This window comes from Nicotiana tabacum, chromosome 6 (genome assembly GCF_000715075.1).
Source record: "Nicotiana tabacum cultivar K326 chromosome 6, ASM71507v2, whole genome shotgun sequence".
NCBI classification, from domain to species: Eukaryota; Viridiplantae; Streptophyta; class Magnoliopsida; order Solanales; family Solanaceae; genus Nicotiana; species Nicotiana tabacum.
The window spans coordinates 3,236,863-3,255,875 of record NC_134085.1 but is presented as its reverse complement, the minus strand read 5'-3'; the positions used below and the strand labels follow the sequence as shown (position 1 = coordinate 3,255,875).

Genomic DNA, 19,013 nt, shown 5'->3' with positions numbered 1-19,013 from the left:
TTATTCGTTTAGAAGTATAGGCTTAGGTTTAGAGGCATAATGCATTGTGATACATGGAAGATACTACTCGCTCTTGGAGGAACTATTGCCATTAGCGGTGTTCATAAAAACCTGAAAAACCGAACCAAACCGAAAGCCAAATCAAATCGACCAAAAAGCCGATACTTTTTGGTTAAGTTTGGTTTTGGTTTTGAATTTTAAAAACCGATCAAATTTGATAAAAATTGAACCAAATTGACTACAGGAGTAGCTATTTCACATTTATTATTACACCTATATATATGTATATTTTTATACAAAATTTTAAAAATTTTTATAGTAAATATTAATCGTTTGCACTTTTAGTACATTTCTTTACCTTTACATTCTAATTTGATGGTAGTTTTCTTTTGTTAAGTGTAAGAATTCATTTTATGTTAAAAATAATATATATTTTTAATTGAGTCCTTAAATTATTCATCACTATTTGATTCAATTATCATCAATATATCTTGGAAGATAATATATTTCTCAAGGGCAATCGATTTGACGGTGCATGTTACGTTGAAAATGTGATCGCCGGAATATTTAGTTAGTAGTGTATGTCTTATATTTAAGAAAAAACCGATAAATAATCAAAAAATCGAAAAATTGACAAAACCCGACATAAACCGAATCGAGAAAAAACCGACTTAATTGGTTCAGCTTGGTTCTAATATTTGAAAAATCGACTTACTTGGTTTGGTTTCTTTTTATGGGAAAACTGATCCAAACCGAACCATGAACACCCCTAATTGCCATGATTCATGTATTATGATTCTCTTTAAAGCATTATTAGTACTATGACTTCAGAATTTCCTTTTTGTAGAATTTCTCTTTTCTCATTTCCTTTTAGGGATTCCCTTCTTCATCTCTCTTCTCAGCGACACGAGTCATTACAACAAGTTAACAACTATGTCACTAAATTATATAACAAGTTATACCCACAGTATTTATTATCCATTTTAAATTATTTTCTCAAATCTAATAAAATATGTACTATCAATTAATATGAATATCATGATAAATTATATAATTCATTTATTATTTCTTTAAGGAGCATGAAAAGTAAAAACGTATCAAGTAAAAGTGAACGGAGGGAGTACAACGGTGTAATTGAGTCAAAAGTGAGTGAACAACAGAATTTTCAGTAAAGTTACACCTTTGCCTAAGCGTTTCAAAGACCGATGTTTAACTCACACATTTGTGTAAATTTCAATTGAGATGTCATTAAATTGAATGCCTAGTTAGATTCCAAAACACAAAGATTTGCCCATTTAAGATTAGATTGTGTACTTGAGGTCTATCTTGTAGCCTGCACTAACAACAACAACAACATCCCAGTATAATTTCACAAGTGGGACTGGGGAGAGTAATATGTACGCAGACTTTACCTCTACCCTGAGGGGCAGAGAGGCTGTTTCCAGGAGATCCTCAGCTCAAGAGAGGAACAAGAGACAGTATATTAGTACTATCAATAGACTCATAGTAAATAACATAAAATACATAACATAAAATAACAAAATAACAACAATACAAGAAATATAGGAAATACGAAAATGATGTAAGGTGAATATCCAAAAGATATAGCCTTGCATCAGTAGCCGATCAGTAGCATCCTAAGTCTAACTCCTAAATGGCTAGTCTCTCTCTAATGCGCTGTAGCCTGCAACAAGCAGTAACAAATTCATCAATCAATTTATTTAAATAAATGAAAAAGGAAGATATCTAGACATAAATATTGGGGGAAATCAATTTGTTATTTTTAGCCCATTTTTGTCCCTGCGCAATCACACTTACCAAACGGGGTCAGCCATCAACAAAAGAATATCAAACTCTACTCGTGTGAGGCTTCGTAGCCAAGAAGAATCATAGAATCTAAATTGAATTTATTTTTCACTCGAACAACAACAACCCAGTATAATCCCACTAATGGGGTCTGAGGAGGGTAGTGTGTACGCAGACCTTACCCCTACCTTGGGGTAGACAGACTGTTTCCAAATAGACCCTCGGCATCCTTCCCTCCCAGAACTCCCCCATCTTGCTCTTGGGATGACTCGAACTCACAACCTCTTGATTGGAAGTGGAGGGTGCTTACCATCAAACCAACCCCTCTTGTCTGAACAATATATACATATAGAACAAAAGAAAAAAGAAAACGTAGGACATACTCGTTTTGAACTTACTGACTCTATCTTTCTTTGAGCTTAGATCATGGGGTAAAAGTCAATCTCAAGTCCTGCTTACAGTTGTACCCAGTGCAAATTAAATGGTTCCTTTTGTGAAAAATCACAGAAATGGAAGAACAACGTAACTTGCATCTGGTGCAACTATAGGTTGGGCTTGAGAAAGGAAACTACTGACTGCTCTAGCATTTCTAACCCCTTTATAATGTGTCTCCTGAAAAAAAAAAACCCTAGCTAGGGGCATTATTGGGTTTTCAAGATTTTAAAGTATTTTGACTAAAGAGACAAATTGAGCCGTCCACTCAAATTTTAAGTACTGTATTTAATTATTAACCGAGAGGTTGTGAGTTCGAGTCTCCCCAAGAGCAAGGTGGGAAGTTCTTGGAGGGAAGGATGCCGGGGGTCTATTTGGAAACAGTCTCTCTACCCCAGGGTAGGGGTAAGGTCTGCGTACACACTACCCTCCCCAAACCCCACTAAGTAGGATTATACTGGGTTGTTATTGTATTTAATTATTAAGAATAGATTTGAATTTTGAAGAGTTCAATTTAAAGTAGAGGTTAATGATGTATTTTTAATTATATTTTTAAATATTAAATGGAGTGTTGTTAATTTGAAAACAAAGTTAATGTTAAAAGTGTAGTCTAGTGTGATGAGGTTTTCATTTCACAAAAGCATTGTAATTCCTCTGTTCCAGTTTATGTGAACCTATTTCCTTTTTGGTCCATTCCAAAAAGAATGAACCATTTCTAAATTTGGTAACAATTTAGCTTAAAGTTACAACTTTACCCTTAATGAGAAACTTTTATAACCACACAAATACTCTGGGCCCCATTTGGACTTGTTTAGAACCACAAATGCTAAAAGTCTTCATTTTTTTCTTAAACTCCGTGCCCAGTCAAACAAGTTCACATAAATTGGAACGGAGGGAGTAGTTACTATCTCAACCACTTCAAACTAATTGCTAATTCAAGAAAAAGGTTAATGTTAATTGTTAAAGCATACCAACAAGGTTCTACGTACTTATTTTATTCTTAATTAGAGGTGTCGGGTTCGAATTCTAGATATGATCGCCTCTGTTAGAGAACATTTAATGTGGCACTTCTTGGCACGAATCCGAATTTTGTCGGGCCTCCATGCGAATATCGAATACCAAGTGGGAAGCAAAAAACAAGATTGTTAAAGCATAGAGTAGTGTGATGAGATCCTGTTCGATCTCAACCATTTCAATTTTACTGTAAAGTCCGTGAAAAATTGGAGAAAAAATCGACATCAACATTATTTAAGTATTATGAATGTTATTACATAATTTTTTTTTAATAATAACTAGAATCAATGGACTACCTAAATATAACAAAAAGTCAGTAGAGAAAAAATATACGAGACATTGCGTCACAAAAAATAGTTTATTTACTTGGTGCAATAAAGTAGTAGTAATAGAGTAATAATTAGCAATTCATAAAATTATCCCTTATTTCCATATTATTCATTTGAATTTTCTAAGACTTAAAGAAAATTATTTATAATCAATAATCATGATGGTAGCCAAATTGTATTACTACTCGTTGTTTCTTTAGTTTCGACTATCTTATTTTCTTGTTGTTATATTTTTTTTTTATAGCTTTACTGCTATTGTATTTTTTTCCGAAACAACTATAATTATGCTCTCTTGAGCCGGAAGTTTATTAGAAATAATCTCTCTATTTTTACAAGATATGAGTAAAATCTACGTACATACTATTTTTCCTAAATTTAACTTGTAAAATTATACTGTGCATGCTATTATTATTATTATTATTATTATTATTATTATTATTATTATTATTATTATTATTATTATTATTATTATTATTATTATTATTATTAGTTGTGTTTAATCTGTGTTAGCTTAGTCGTTCGTAGTTACTAATTACTGATATTTAGTTATTCAATAAGTCTTTGTTTCTTGAACCTTCTTTTCCCCAACTTTAAATATTACTTTCTCCGTTGTATATTAACAATTTGTTATTAAAAATAATTGTTTTAAATTATTTGTTATTTTAGAAGTTCAAGATAAAATTAATTTTTTTTCTTTTTTACCTTTAATAATAGTTGTTCTTGAAGATGGAAATAATACATAAATAGAATAAATATTCAATCAAGAGAGATTACTTAAGACATAAATAAGGATAATTGTTCTTCCATCTTTTTCGTACTTCCTATATTTCTTATGTTGCTGGTATTTTTATTTTATGTTATGCTATGTTATTTTATGTTATTTTATTATGAGTCTATTGATAGTACTAATATACCGTCTTTTGTCGCTGTGTTAAGCCGAGGGTCTCCTGAAAACAAACTCTCTGTCCCTCGGTGTAGGGGTAAGGTCTGCGTACATATTACCCTCCCCAGACCCCACTTGTGAGATTATACTGGGCTGTTGTTCAATCCCTTTCATAATTAAAATTTATTAAGGGGCATATAAAAAAGAAACACGACAGATGATACGAGACGGGAGTAAAATCTTTATAGTCTTTTGGAACGGTTTCAAATTTCAAAAGTTTCTTTTATCTTCTTTCAATAAATAGGCCCCTACTGATTTCAAAAGACAATCCTAACCCAAATGAAAAATCAGTATGAAAAGGAGAGAGAAGTTCATCCATGGTGTCAAGAGAAGAGATTGAGCTTTCAACCATGGATTTTTGTGGAGGATAGCTAATAGATCTATCTTACAGTTATACCCAGTGCAATTTATTTCTTATATGATGTGTTCTGATCTGCAAATTATTTTAAAATTTTTACCATTCTATCAGTCAATATGTGAGAATTTTTAAATTAATCCTTCGCTTATTGAAACTTGTAGTCTTGTTTTGATAGTCATTTCTTATGAAAGGCTACAAAGAAGACAAAGAGAGCGAGGGATTTGATATCAAATGTAAATTTGATGTGCGGCTGCATTTGTCGATGAAGAAGATAATTCCTGGGGAGTTATACATTTGTGTATTGATAAGACCGTTTACTATTTCTTGAAGTTCCTTATCGGGTAAGTTCCGACCCGCACGAAAGGCGTAACGATCTGGGCAATGTCTCGGAGAGAGGCTCGGTGAAATAGACATGTCTGTGAAGATGCGGACTACCTGCACCTGGACAGAAAGACCCTATGAAGCTTAACCCTACAAATGAAATAGGGATTGAAAGAGTCAATATTCGCCCGCGAAAACTTTTTTAACATCGACATAAGAAAAAGTGGTTATTTCATCAAAAAATGTAGTAAATTGTTTGTGTATTGTATCCTACTTTAGAACCTAAGTACTCAAAATCGTATAATTGAGTTTTATAATACAGTTGTATCCAGTGCAATTTTCTATTTTGGAAGATACAGTTTATGAAGATCTTTTTTTTTTTTTCCTATTGTTATCCTTTTGTCATGATATTATCTATCCCAATGATGTCAATAGCTAGTATTATTCTCTTGACGTGATTAATAAATGTAATTTTATCTCTCAAATCTTGAGTTGGAAAAAAAATATTTGGTTCATCTTTTAAATGAGATACTAAAACCTTAATCTGAAATTAAACGGTTAAAATAGGTTATAATATACAACAATAACAACATACCCAGTAAAATAGGTTATAATATATATTCTATATAACAACACTTCACTGTAACATCCAAAAATATTCGGAACAAACGAGGTTGTTATAGAGATGTTTGACTATAGCATTATTTAGCGATGTTTAAGTTCCGAGTAGCTCTCTTAAGTATTACACTAAGCCAATAAAAATATGATCTGCTATGGTACATAGAGTTTTGCCACTCAATCCTGGAGAATGCACAATCGGGTTACAACAAACTGAACTTTGCCCATCAGGTGTTTGGTGGAAAGCCCGAAAGAAAAACTGATGTTGTAGATGTTGAAATAATGTTACCATCACCAGATGCATGAGACCAGAGGGTTGTATCGAGAATACTAATTGAAAATGACGGTGCTGAAATTTTTGCAACTCAAACGTAAGAGGAGATTTGTCACTCAGTTTTGGATGAGACTACAGAGGAGGCAGGCTTCCCCTTGCCGCAATACTTTGTTGAGCCATCTGTTTACAACAGCAACAATGAGGCGCATAAGGTGTTCGATGAAATATCGGATTGGTCTAAAGATGCTATTCTAGAACCACACAGGGAGTGTACGCTGACAACTGTGATGCTATTGAGGCATAATTCCCTACTAAACATGCGTATCCAGTCGCTCCGAGTGATGCGGTGAAGGACTATGCTATTGCTATTGCAAATGAAGACAAGAACACGGATGAGGAAATTGTTACCACTGGAAAAGAATTACTGCAATTTGTTCCTGCAATTGTAGAGAAACCTCCATTATGGATTGGTTCTACATTTTTTAGTTCCAGTGACCTTTTCATGCCTAATATTCAACATGTACTTGGGCTAGCCTAATGCTTGAAAGAGATTTCAGCTTGCAGTTACAACCAACTCATAAATAGAGGTACAAGTAATTGTATATTCTATTCTGCTTCGAGTGACAAGAAAGTGCCACCGTTACTAAAAGGTAAGTTTTATAGAGCAGTGGTTAGGTCTGCTATGTTATATGGAACTGAATGTTGGCCGGTAAAGAACTCACACATCCCAGAAGATGAAAGTAGCAGAGACGAGGATGTTGAGGTGAATGTGCGGGCATACAAGGATGGATAAGATTAGGAATGAAGATATTCGAGAGAAGGTGGACGTGGCCCCCATGGAGGACAAGATGCGGGAAGTAAGACTCAGATGGTTCGGGCACATTCAGAGAAGGAGCACTGATGCACCGGTGAGGAGGTGTGAGCGACTGACTGTAGTGGGCACGCGGAGAGGTAGATGACGACCTAAGAAGTATTGGGGAGAGGTGATCAGACAGGACATGACGCGACTTAGGATTACTGAGGACATGGCCCTTGACAGGGAATTATGGAGGTCGAGCATTAAGGTTGTAGGTTAAGGGAAAGTTGTGAATAGTTCTACAGCACAATAGAGTGAGACTAGCTAGTTAGGAGTTAGACTAAGAATATAATTGGTCGTCTATTGATGCAGGGCTTTACCTGCTAGTTTTACTATACCAGCCATTTATTTCGTATTTCGTATTCTGTATTTCATATCTCTTATATTGCTGTTATTGTATTATGCATTTTTTATGGTACTAGTATATCGGCTCCTGTTGCTTTTTTTGAGCCGAGGGTCTCCTGGAAACAGCCTCTCTACCCTTCGGGGTAGTGGTAAGGTCTGCGTACATATTACCCTCCCCAGACCCCACTTGTGGGATTATACTGGGTCGTTGTTGTAGTTGTTGTTGTTATTCTGCTTCGAGTGACTTGGATTCTGATAAGTTCATCATGCCAACATTGAGGAATTCTTGCATTAAACCCTCAGAAACTTATGTTGCGAAATACTAGTGATGGGAAGTCAGCGTCATGTGTTGCTTCAATTCTTGCAATGTGTAAGGACGCAGGACTATGGTCATGTATGTAGGAAGGGAGTTGATGTCGATGTTTTACTTTCTTTACAGAGTAATGGTATTGGATGTACCTATGATTTTGAGTTACTATCTCGATGAATTGATAAGTGCACCTGTTGTGGAATTGTTGACATACATGTTGCTCCGTGCTCGGACTCTCTGAAGATATTGATGAGTGCGTGTCGGATCCTCCAAAAATAGTGTATTTTTGGAGGGTCCGACATGGTGCGGCAACTGTTTTGGAGAGTCCGCGCAACATAGGTTGACGTCCCTGAAGATGCTAATTGTATTGATGTGCATATTGCAATTGGTTTTCTGGTTCCTTTTGCTAGCCGGGAAGATTACTTGGTGACAGACCACTGTTATTTCTTAATGAAAACGTTTAAGTTAAGAGGAACAATATAATGTTGAAGTTGGACTTAGCCTTTTAATTAAAACTAGTAGTCGTACCCGCGCGATGCGCGGTTAATATTAAAGAAATATTAATTAAATTAAATTATGATCAGGCTTGTTTGATCCTATTAGATCGTATTGCTTTAATAAAATTCAATTGTCATCTTGTTTGTCAATACGATATACCTAATAATGAAATCTCTATTAAATCAAACGTACTTATATAGTCAGTGAATAACTTTTTTGTTCTATTTTTCTTTATTATATTAAACAATATTTAGTAGCCGCTTTCTTTTTGTAATATATGAGAAGATATATAATTTATTACTATTGAATTTTTTTTTTAAATTTTATTATGTTGTTCTTAATAATATTATCTAAATTTTAGTGAATAAAATCTATGTTAAACTAACGGGACTTATACAGGCAGCACATCGAATAACGTTTTTATTATGTATTTTTCTTTATTATATCTTTCATTATTTAATACTATTACTTTGTTAATAGAAAGTTTCATTAGCATATTACGTTATTTAATATTTTTCTCTGAAGTTTTTTTTATTACTTTATTTTTGTTTTTTTTTATTTTTAAATAATTTTAAAACTCCAACTTAAAACTACTCCCCAATTTGAATTGGTAATTTATTATTTTTTTAATTTTGTTTTTTATATTAAAATTATATTAAAATTCCAACTTGAACTACTCCCCAATTTGAATGAGTAGTTTTTTTTCTCTTTTTTTCGTTTTTTATAGCTTTTTTATTTTAAAATAATTTAAAAACTCCAACTTGAAACTACTCCCACCCAATTTGAACGGGTAGTTACTTTTTTATTTTATACCTTTATTTTTTTTTTGCTTTTTGATTTTAAAATAATTTAAAAATTTCAACTTGAAACTACTCCGACCCAATTTGAATGGGTAGTTATTTTTTTATATATTTATTTTTTAATTTTTTATTATAGTTAATTATTAATATAGATATAGATAAGAAATCTATATTTATTAATTAAATTAAAGTAACCAATTAATATATATATATATATATATATATATATATATATATATATAACCAATTATATATATATACACACACATACATATATATGGTAGTTTTTTTTAATTATTTTTATTTTTAGATATATTTAAATTAAAAAGAATAACCAATAACTAATTTAATAACTAATTATGTCATGTGTCATTCTATTGTTCCGCCATTTGGCTTCATGAGCTGCTTTTGTCTTCTGCTTTTAATTATAGATAGATGCTTCAGATATTTCAGTATGTTTTATGCTTATCAAGCAGCTATTGCTATGTTTCCTTCAAAAGATTGACCAGGAAGACAAGGATGATTCATCTATAATACAGCTTTTGTCTCCTACAGGGAAGAATATTGCCAACATATCTGTAGAAGTTGCTGTAATTATATATAGACCGAGGCGGACCTAGAATTTTTATTTTTATGAGTTCTGGACCGTAATCTTTTTTACTTATTGGGTTCTATATAGACTATCTATACATATTCCGTAAAATTTTTGGCATAAATATAAGGTTTGAGCCAAAGTTACTTACTGGGTTCTGTCCTTGATTATAGATTACAGAGAAGTCCTTCAAATACTCTTCAGGGTAAATTTTACAAATGCTTATATAACTATGACTTTTTTTCACCAAAGCCATGTAACGTTATTTTCTCACACAAAAATCATATAACTATGACTTTTTTTCACTAAAATCATCGAACTTTGTTTTCTCACACAAAAATCATTACGAAACAAGGGATAAAGCGATACTAAATTTTTATTCCACGGTTATTTTTGCTTATCCATCATACCAAACGACCCCTAAAAGATGAAAAGGATTAATGTGAAGTACATTATTTTTCATTGTGATTTTTAAATATTTTTTAAAGACAAAATTAAACTAGTATTTTTTATTGTTGAATCTCTAATTCATTCAGGCACCTTTTTCATAATATTGAAAGTAACACTTGTTTTGTTTATATCTTTTCTATACATAATTTTTTTTTTTAAAAAATCGTTATGATGCTAAAGACTTGAATTCTTTATTTTATAGTTAAATAATACTAATATTTTTATAAATTAAGTTATTAATATAAAAACGGTGAAAGTAGAGTGGTGGAAGGACAAATATTCCTAGTTTCCTATAATTTCTCCAATTGGAAAAGGGACAAGAAAAATAATTAATATAGTTTCTAAAAAAAAAAACGCGTCAAACTCTTATATATAGTTATGGCAATTGTACTCTCAGAAAACATATTGCTAATTTGAAGTTTGTATTAATCCCAGTATAATCTTACAAGTGGGGTCTGAGAGGGTAATATGTACGCAGACCTTACTCCTACTCCGGAAGGTAGAGAAGCTGTTTCCAGGAGACCCTCGACTCAAAAAAGCAACAGGAGCCGATATATTAGTACCATAAAAGTACATAATAAAATAACAGCAAGAGATATGAAATACAAAATACGAAATACGACATAGATGACTGGTATAGTAAAACTAGCAAGTAAAGCCCTGCATCAATAGACGACCAATGACATTCTTAGTCTAACTCCTAACTGGCTAGTCTCACTCTATTGTGCTGTAGAAATATTCACAACTTTCCACTAACCTACAACCTTAATGCTCGACCTCCATAATTCTTTGTCAAGGGCCATGTCCTCAGTAATTCATGTTCTTGAAATTATGTAATAGTAGACGTTCTTGAAGTTTAAATATAGTTCTCAATTTGAAGTTTGTATTAATTCTCAAATTCTATTGTGTTTCTTCCCCCAATGAATTTTATGTGTTTTGGATTAATTGGAGATTATTTCTTTAAATTATAATATTAAGGAATAAAGTTCTAATTCATTGTGCTGAAAATTTAATCATTGCTGATTTTTGTGAATTCTAACATTTATAATTACCAGAAAGCAGCAACCAATCTTCACAAAAATGTAGAAAATATATGATATAAAACCCTTTGTTAATTTACTTTTTGGTGTTTTAGTTCTATTTAATTATATATGTATGTTTTCTTGAACAGGCAAATTAAAATGGGAAGATCAAAAATCAAGATGGAACTTATTCAAGATGAGAAGACAAGGAAATCCACTTTCCAAAAAAGGAAAGCTTGCTTAATCAAGAAAATCTCAGAGCTCTCAATACTTTGTGATATCAAAGCATGCATGATCATAAACGAAGGAAATAATTATGAAGTTATTTCTCCTCAAATCTGGCCAAATGATCCAAACGAAGTTCAAGAGCTAATAAATTTCTACAAAAACCAACCAAAAAGAGAAAACAGTTTGTGTAGCTTCTTGGAAAATGAAAAGAAAAAGGCTGAGATTAAAATGGAAAAGTTGAAGACAAAAATCAAGACAGAAAAATACCCAACTTGGGATTCAAGATTCAACTATTTATCTGAAAAAGAATTAAGAAATCTTGCTGGGGTTCTTGAGAAAAAGATGGAGAATGCAAAGGGAAAATCTGAATTCTTGAAAAGTAGTAGGAATATTAATCAAGATTCAAATCAAGAAATTTGGGACTATCCTGAATTAATGGACAATTTCAACCAAAGTAATATACAGCCTATTTCTTATATGGATAACCAGTTTTTTCAAGAATTGACAGCTGATAATGTGAATTCAATGGGAATTTTGGATAATATTGATCTTAATGTTGGTGATTATGAATTTGGAAATTCAGATTATATGAAAATTAGACAAGAGGGGTTGCTCTGAGGGTAAGCAACCCCCACTTCCAACCGAGAGGTTGTGAGTTCGAGTCTCCTCAAGAGCAAGGTGGAAAGTTCTTGGAAGGAAGGATGCCGGAGGTCTATTTGGAAACAGTCTCTCTACCCTAGGGTAGGGGTAAGGTTTGCGTACACACTAACCTCCCCAGACCCCACTAAGTGGGATTATAATGAGTTGTTGTTGTTGTCGTTGTCGTTGTAGATTATATGAAAATTGAGGCAGAAAATTGGTTGGTGAATAATGGTATTATTGGTTCAAGTTCAAGAATGCAGCCTATGGAGTTAAATCAGTACTATCCTTTCATATGCAATGGCTCTACTCAAATGCCTTATGGATAATTTCAGTAGATTTTGATTAGATTGTTATATGACAAACAATTGAAATGATATTTTTGTATATATTTAGTAGTTTCTCCTTTGTTTGCTTTTTTTTTTGGTCAGAAAGATAACATATATTACTAGTAAATACATACAGAGAGTCGGGCCTAACTGGCTCCCTATTACAAGCCGTAATGTTAGATTCAAGCCATAAGCTACTACAACTATTTACTTTAAAAGCAGTTGGAGCAAAGGAACTTCTTTTGTTAGATTAAATATATCATGTAATATTATAGCTTTAGTGCTCCTACTTGCAATCTCTTTTGTAATGATACGTATTAGTTATACATAATATTTCCTTTTTAATCAAAAAAAAAAAAAACTCCCCCCGTCTCAGATTATCTGGTCGTGATTTTAAAAATTAATTGTCTGAAATTATATGTTATTTTAGAAGTTCAAAACAAAATTGATTATTATTTTTTCATTTTATCCTTAATAAATATTCAATGAAGAGGAATTATATTTATAAGACATAAACAAGAGTAAAATAATATAAAATCCCTTTTAATTAATATTTTTTTAAAGACATGTAAAAGAGAAATACGACAGACAATTTGAGACGTAATGAGCAAGTAATCTTCAATGCCCGAAACTTGAGTCTCATTTTCTTTTAGTGTAATATTAGGAATTACGACAAGATTTTTGAAAGTTTCGTATTGGGAAACCCAAAAGTTTGAGATTGAATATTTTTAATTAGAATAGCAGAGATTAATTTTGATTCTAGAGATTAATTTAGATTGAATATAAGCTAAATTCTAGAGGCTTCCTTCTGTGATTTTCTTCCTCTATTCGATATTACTAGTCTTATGGTACGCGCTTTGCGCGTATATTTATATCAAGGGGTACACAAAAAGATCACATAATATAAAAATAAAATTTTAAAAAGGGTAAGTTCTTCAAAATAATGAATGTTAATTTCATTTAGCTAATTCAATGGAAAAAAGCCAGAAAAGTCCTTTTACAAATAAATTATTTTAAAATTATTTTCTTTTACCTAATACTAAAAACAAATAAATCACAAAAATAATTTTCAATAAAATAAATAAAAAAATTAAATATTTTGGTATTTTAGAGATTTGGAAATAAAGAGGTTGCCTGTAGCTCATAGAAAAAATTTACAGGTAATGATGCAAAGTTTAAATTTGACTAATGTTGCATTATATTTTATCAAAATAATTTAATATATAAAAAATATAGGGGGCTACCATATGTTGAATGAATGTGAAAAGAAACAAAAAATTAATACCAATAATTCATTTTAAAGTAATAGATATTAGATGTTTGCAAAACAAAAACAATGAAATAGGTAATTAACCTATCAATTTAGATTTCCAATAAGGATGGGATAATAAAAATTAGCGCTTCAAATAGTGGACTTTTTAACTATTTATTTAAGGTAAAATTAATTGATTTAAACTCCTAAATTTTAATTATAGAATTCAAATTAGTAAAAATTTAATAACAAAATTTCAATGAACTTTCAAGTCCTAAATATTAATAAAATAATTAAATAGTTATTTAGTCTAATGTAAAATATATTTTTGAAGGGAGAATCATAAAGGATCCCTTTAAAATATATTTTGACATTAAAGGTGAAGAAAGAGAAAGAAAAAACAACAAAAGTGATTTAACAAAACGCTTAGATTAATTTATTGATATAGCCACAAAAAGTTTTTGTGCTTCTGCTTTTTTTGGTTTTCGTTGGTCTCTTTGCTTTTTATAAAATTATATTTTTGTTCGTGAATATTATGAGAATCAAATTTTTTATTTATCTGTAACGTAACGTGAAAGAAGCTTAAAAGTGAGATGTTATTACTTGGCCTAATTTATAGAAAATTTCGAGGTAAAAATCTTACTCAATCTCAAATTCCTAAATATTAGGAGTTTTACATAGATCAAATAAGGAAAAATTTATTTGATTTCAAAATCCTAAATATTAGAAAAATAATTAATTACAATTTTGTCCAATGTGAACTCTATTTTAAAGGGTAAAAAAGACGAACGATATTTCGCTAACGACTTTCGTGCTTTTAATTAGGGGTGTGCATTCGAATCGGTTTATCGATAAATCGAATCGATTATTTGTTATCGGTTTATCGATTTCGATTTTTCGGTCTATCGATTTCGATTTCGATTTCAAAATTTTCCTTATCGATTTATCGATTTCGATTTCGATTTTGTCCTCTTCGATTATCGGTTTATCGATAAACCGATAAGCTACAGTAAATTGTTTTTAATTTTTTTTAATTTTTTTTTTAATTTTTTTTATTTTTTTTACCCTTATTCTATAATACCCTTTCCTTTACCCTAAGTCTCTAACCCTATTATTTCCTCTACCACATTTAAGGAATGATCATATTTAAAGCTCAAGGGAATGAAGTTCAAATTAATGGAAAACAGAATTAGCCGTGATAATGTATTTTGATTTTTTATTTGTTTATACCGTTGGAGTGTTGGTGACATACATTTGATCCCTTACTTTAGTTTCGTTGCATGTGCTTGTTGACACAATTTTTATGTTATAAACGGTGCTCTTCTTATTTTAGCTTCCTTTTGTCCATATTAGTTAGGTGTGTTTGCAGCAATATACTTTCCGTGGAATCCCGTAAATTTTCTTATTGGTGTAATCGATAACCGAATCGATAAGCCCCAAAAATCGATAAATCGAAATCGAAAAAATCGAAACCTTATTGAAACGATAACGATATGCATATGTACAAATCGATAATCGATAAGTAATTATCGATAAGGGTCAAAATCGAATCGATAAATCGAATGCACGCCCCTACTCCTAAACACTCATGTTACCTTGCCGAAGGGTCAAGAACCTATCAACTCTGAATAGCACCAAATCACATAAGAAATTAAAGGGGTCGGGGGAGGGGCAAATACTATCTTTTATAAAACTAACTTATATACTGCACCAACTCAACTGAATACAACCTCTGTTTTAAAAGCCAGAATTAGAACTCGCTCGGATCTCGCCCCAAGACGGTGCACTCATAAAACGTCTCTGGGCTTATGTGTGGGCCGGGCTTAGTTTCATGAAACTTACTCTTCGACCGTCGGGACACACCCGTCTTTTAGAACTTTATGCAATTGTATGTAACTAACCTTGTAAACCTCGAATTTTCTTAATAAATCGTTGACTATTCAAAGTTACTTTTTTTAATCATAAATCATTAAGTTTAGAGTATTTTATGTCATAACTAAAATAAAATTTATTGCACGTTATCCACTAAGGCTGCTATGATAGTAAATTTTAAATAAATATTTATTTATTAACTTTTGTTACGTCTTTATTATATAATAGTCCATAATTTTTTTATAATTATTTTCCTAAATATTATTTTTTTCACGTTTACGAGATACAATACTTATTAATTTAATAGCTCAGTATTAGCTAGTAACTATTTACAAACAATTAGTTATCATGGTATTGCATGGTGAATTATGTGACACTTTATTAACTTGTTGAAACTTAAAAATAAATGATGCTAGTGAATCATATTTAAATTGTTAATTATATTTTTATATAAGTTCTCTTTCAAATAGAAAGTATATTAAATAATATGAGTATTTTAAAAAAAATATCAAATATATCGAAATTCTTTCAAGATTCATTGTTCCTTAAGAGATACGTATAAGATTTCGTATTGAATACATTACTTTTGATGTTTGAGTTGTAATGACGTTGCACCTAATTTGCATATTATGATATATGTCATACTTTTCGTATTATTCATAGTTGAATTATAATTTATAAATATTTTAAATAGATTATTTGTTATAATTTTGTGATTTTAATGTAATTTTTATAATTATTTATGATTTTATACTATCTTAAAATTAATAAAATTTAAAGATCTGTGGGACTTACGCCCCATGTCTCAGGGCTTACGCCTTGCCTCACGCCCCCGTCTTTTAAAATATTGAATACGACATCCTACTTGATCAAACTGGACCAAAATAACATCTTTTTTTAAGGATGAAATACAAGAGAATAATCCACTTCATATTTCTCTGGAAAAAAAAAAAAAAAAGAGATTGGTAACAAGAAAATAAAATGACCAAAGAATCTACATAATCAGTTTTGAAAACTTTTTCTTTCCGTAAACAAGTTACCAAAAGTGAAAAAAGAATCTACATAATAAATTGAGTAAGTTAATTGAAACCATTATATAAATTTACAACAATATACCATATATTGGCATAGTGTATATTGATACTTAGTTACTTATCTTCTATATATACAATCTAGGCAGCATTTTAATTTACATTTAAAAATTTAAAACTCCTATCCTATAGATTCGATTCCTTTTTTTATTTAGATAGCTTCTTAAATTACTTTTCCTCCTTTTTAGGTAAATGCTTAAATAATATATATATTACTATTCTTTTCAGAGACTATAAATACATGCAGAAAATAAAATTTCAATACAAGAAAAATAATATACTCATACTCATATACTTTCATTGTTGAGATGACAAAGGCAACATTGACTTTGTTATGTTTTGCTTAGTTTTTTGCAAATTTAGCCATATTGGGGAATCCTTTGAATTGGAAAAACAAAATCATTTGAATGATGTTAAGATAAATAAGGCTCAATGCCATAATGATGATGATTGTGTGAAATATTGTAAAGATCATCTTGGTTTCCCAGGTTGTGGATGTGAGATCAGTGGAATGTGTCGTTGTTGCGTTCCTTCACCGCCTAATGTTCAGATATAATGTACTTTGGATAATTTTATTTTGAGTAAAATGAAGATTTATAAGCTCTGACCATTTTGAGAACTTCTACTTGTTTTTTTATCGAAGAAGAAATCTAGGTTCATTGACAGTGTCAAAGTAGAACTTCTACTTCTACTTAGGATAAATAACCTGTTGTGGTGGTGGCTCATTGTCACGCTCCAAAACCTAGGAGCCCGATCGGCGCTTAACCGAGTAAACCCAACTGAGCAAGCCTGTTAGATTTCATTCTATCCAAATCAATTTATAAATAACGAGGAGACATACTCCATTAATCAAACACTAAGTAGTTTTATTTAGCAACCTCCATTTCATTTCCGTTAGTAGATTCATTCATAATCTCCAAAATATTATAAGTTTATAGATTTAATGAAAATCATGTTTGTTAAATTCCCCACATTAAGCACTACCCACAATCTGTCTACGGAGCCTCTAAGTACGACTGAAGAGTAATAAGGAAATGCCGGCAGCAAAGCTCCGGCTATACCTCAAAACATGATAAGAAAATGAATAAAAGATACATGACATGTGTCACGACCCAAAATTCGACTAGCCGTGATGGCACTTAACCTCACCCGCTAGGTAAACCAAATAACAAAAATCCGATTCAATTAATATATAACTGTCTCTAATACACTCCCCAAGGACTGATAGTACAAATCATAAGCTTCTAAGATTAGAATTTAAAAGCCGGTGTGAAATAAAATACATCATCTGTTTGACATATACATGAACAAATTAATAATTCTAAAGCTACCAAGAACAAGAGGCAGTTGAGTCTGGATCGCAGGTACATCATCAATGCTTGTTCCCGCCATGCACAATAACATCGATATCCGAGATCTGCACGCAATGTGCAGAAGTGTAGTATGAGTACAACCAACCCCATGTACTTAATGAGTAACAAACTTAACCATAGGTTGAAAGTAGTGATGAGATGGAACATGTTCGGATCCAACACTAGTATCCAACAACAATTCATAACAACGTAGAGCATATAAATAAGGAAGTAACTCAAAGATAAAATGCTCTGCGTTTTCATAGTTTTCTGAAATAGCTTCGCTTTTCAAGAATATCAGTAAAAACCCAAATTCGTCCGAAATCATCGAAAAATATGAGATAGTTTGAAAATTATAATTTTAATAGAAACTCCTTTCCATAATAAATAAGATGTTTCATTTTCTTTCCAAATAGCAAGTGTGAAATACCTCTCTATGCCCACATATCAATGTATGTAAAAAGTCATGAATGACGTTATACCGTACATCACGAGGAAAAATGCATCTCTATGCATGTATGTCATATGTGCATGCCAATGCCATGTATCTTAGAGACAAATCATGTACTCACACTCTCAGAGTACTCAATCTCACTGGCTCACACTTTCCACTCATCATGCTTAAGCACTTAATACTGTATATGACCAATTCGGCCCAGGGAAGATCCATCTCGGAATATATACATCAAATAACTATCATACACTCAGTACCGAGGAAGGCCAATCCGGCCCATGGAGAAGATCCATCTCCTGGTATATATAAATACTCAACCACTCGGTACTGTATATGGACCATACGGCCCAAGGAAGATCGATCCCGAAATATATATACATCACTGACCATCAGTTTCCAGTACCGAGAAAGGCCAATCTAGCCCCATGAAGAAGATCCATCTCCAAGTATATAAATGCTTCGGACAAGATCCATCCCTCAATATAATCAACCGCGTTCACTGGGGGTGTGTACAGACTCCGGAGGGCTCCTTCAACCCAAGCGCTATCATAAATCAGTATATCCATTGCGGTGTGCAGCCCGATCCTATAACTATCACTCATAATCAGGATCTCGACCTCACTAAGTCATCAATCTCTCCAGTCTCACTCACAGGCTCACAATGTCATGAAGCTAGCCCGACAACAATGATATGATATATCAATAAATAACAACTTAGAATGAGATATGATATGAATGCATGAATATGACTGAGTACGAAATATCAATGAAATCAGTGAGATGACAGCAAGAAACGACCACTTTGGGTCCAAACAATATCGGCTTAAA

At 31.7% G+C, this 19,013-nt stretch overlaps 1 long non-coding RNA gene across 1 annotated transcript; it reads right to left on the bottom strand.

Moving 5' to 3' along the window:
- Positions 1-1,511: 1,511 nt before the first annotated feature.
- LOC107803791 (uncharacterized) lies at positions 1,512-2,364 on the bottom strand. The gene is made up of 2 exons (XR_001652076.2): positions 1,819-2,364; positions 1,512-1,684 (listed from the first exon to the last, which is right to left on the bottom strand). It is a non-coding gene; the product is annotated as an uncharacterized LOC107803791 (long non-coding RNA).
- Between the last annotated feature and the right edge of the window lie 16,649 nt (positions 2,365-19,013).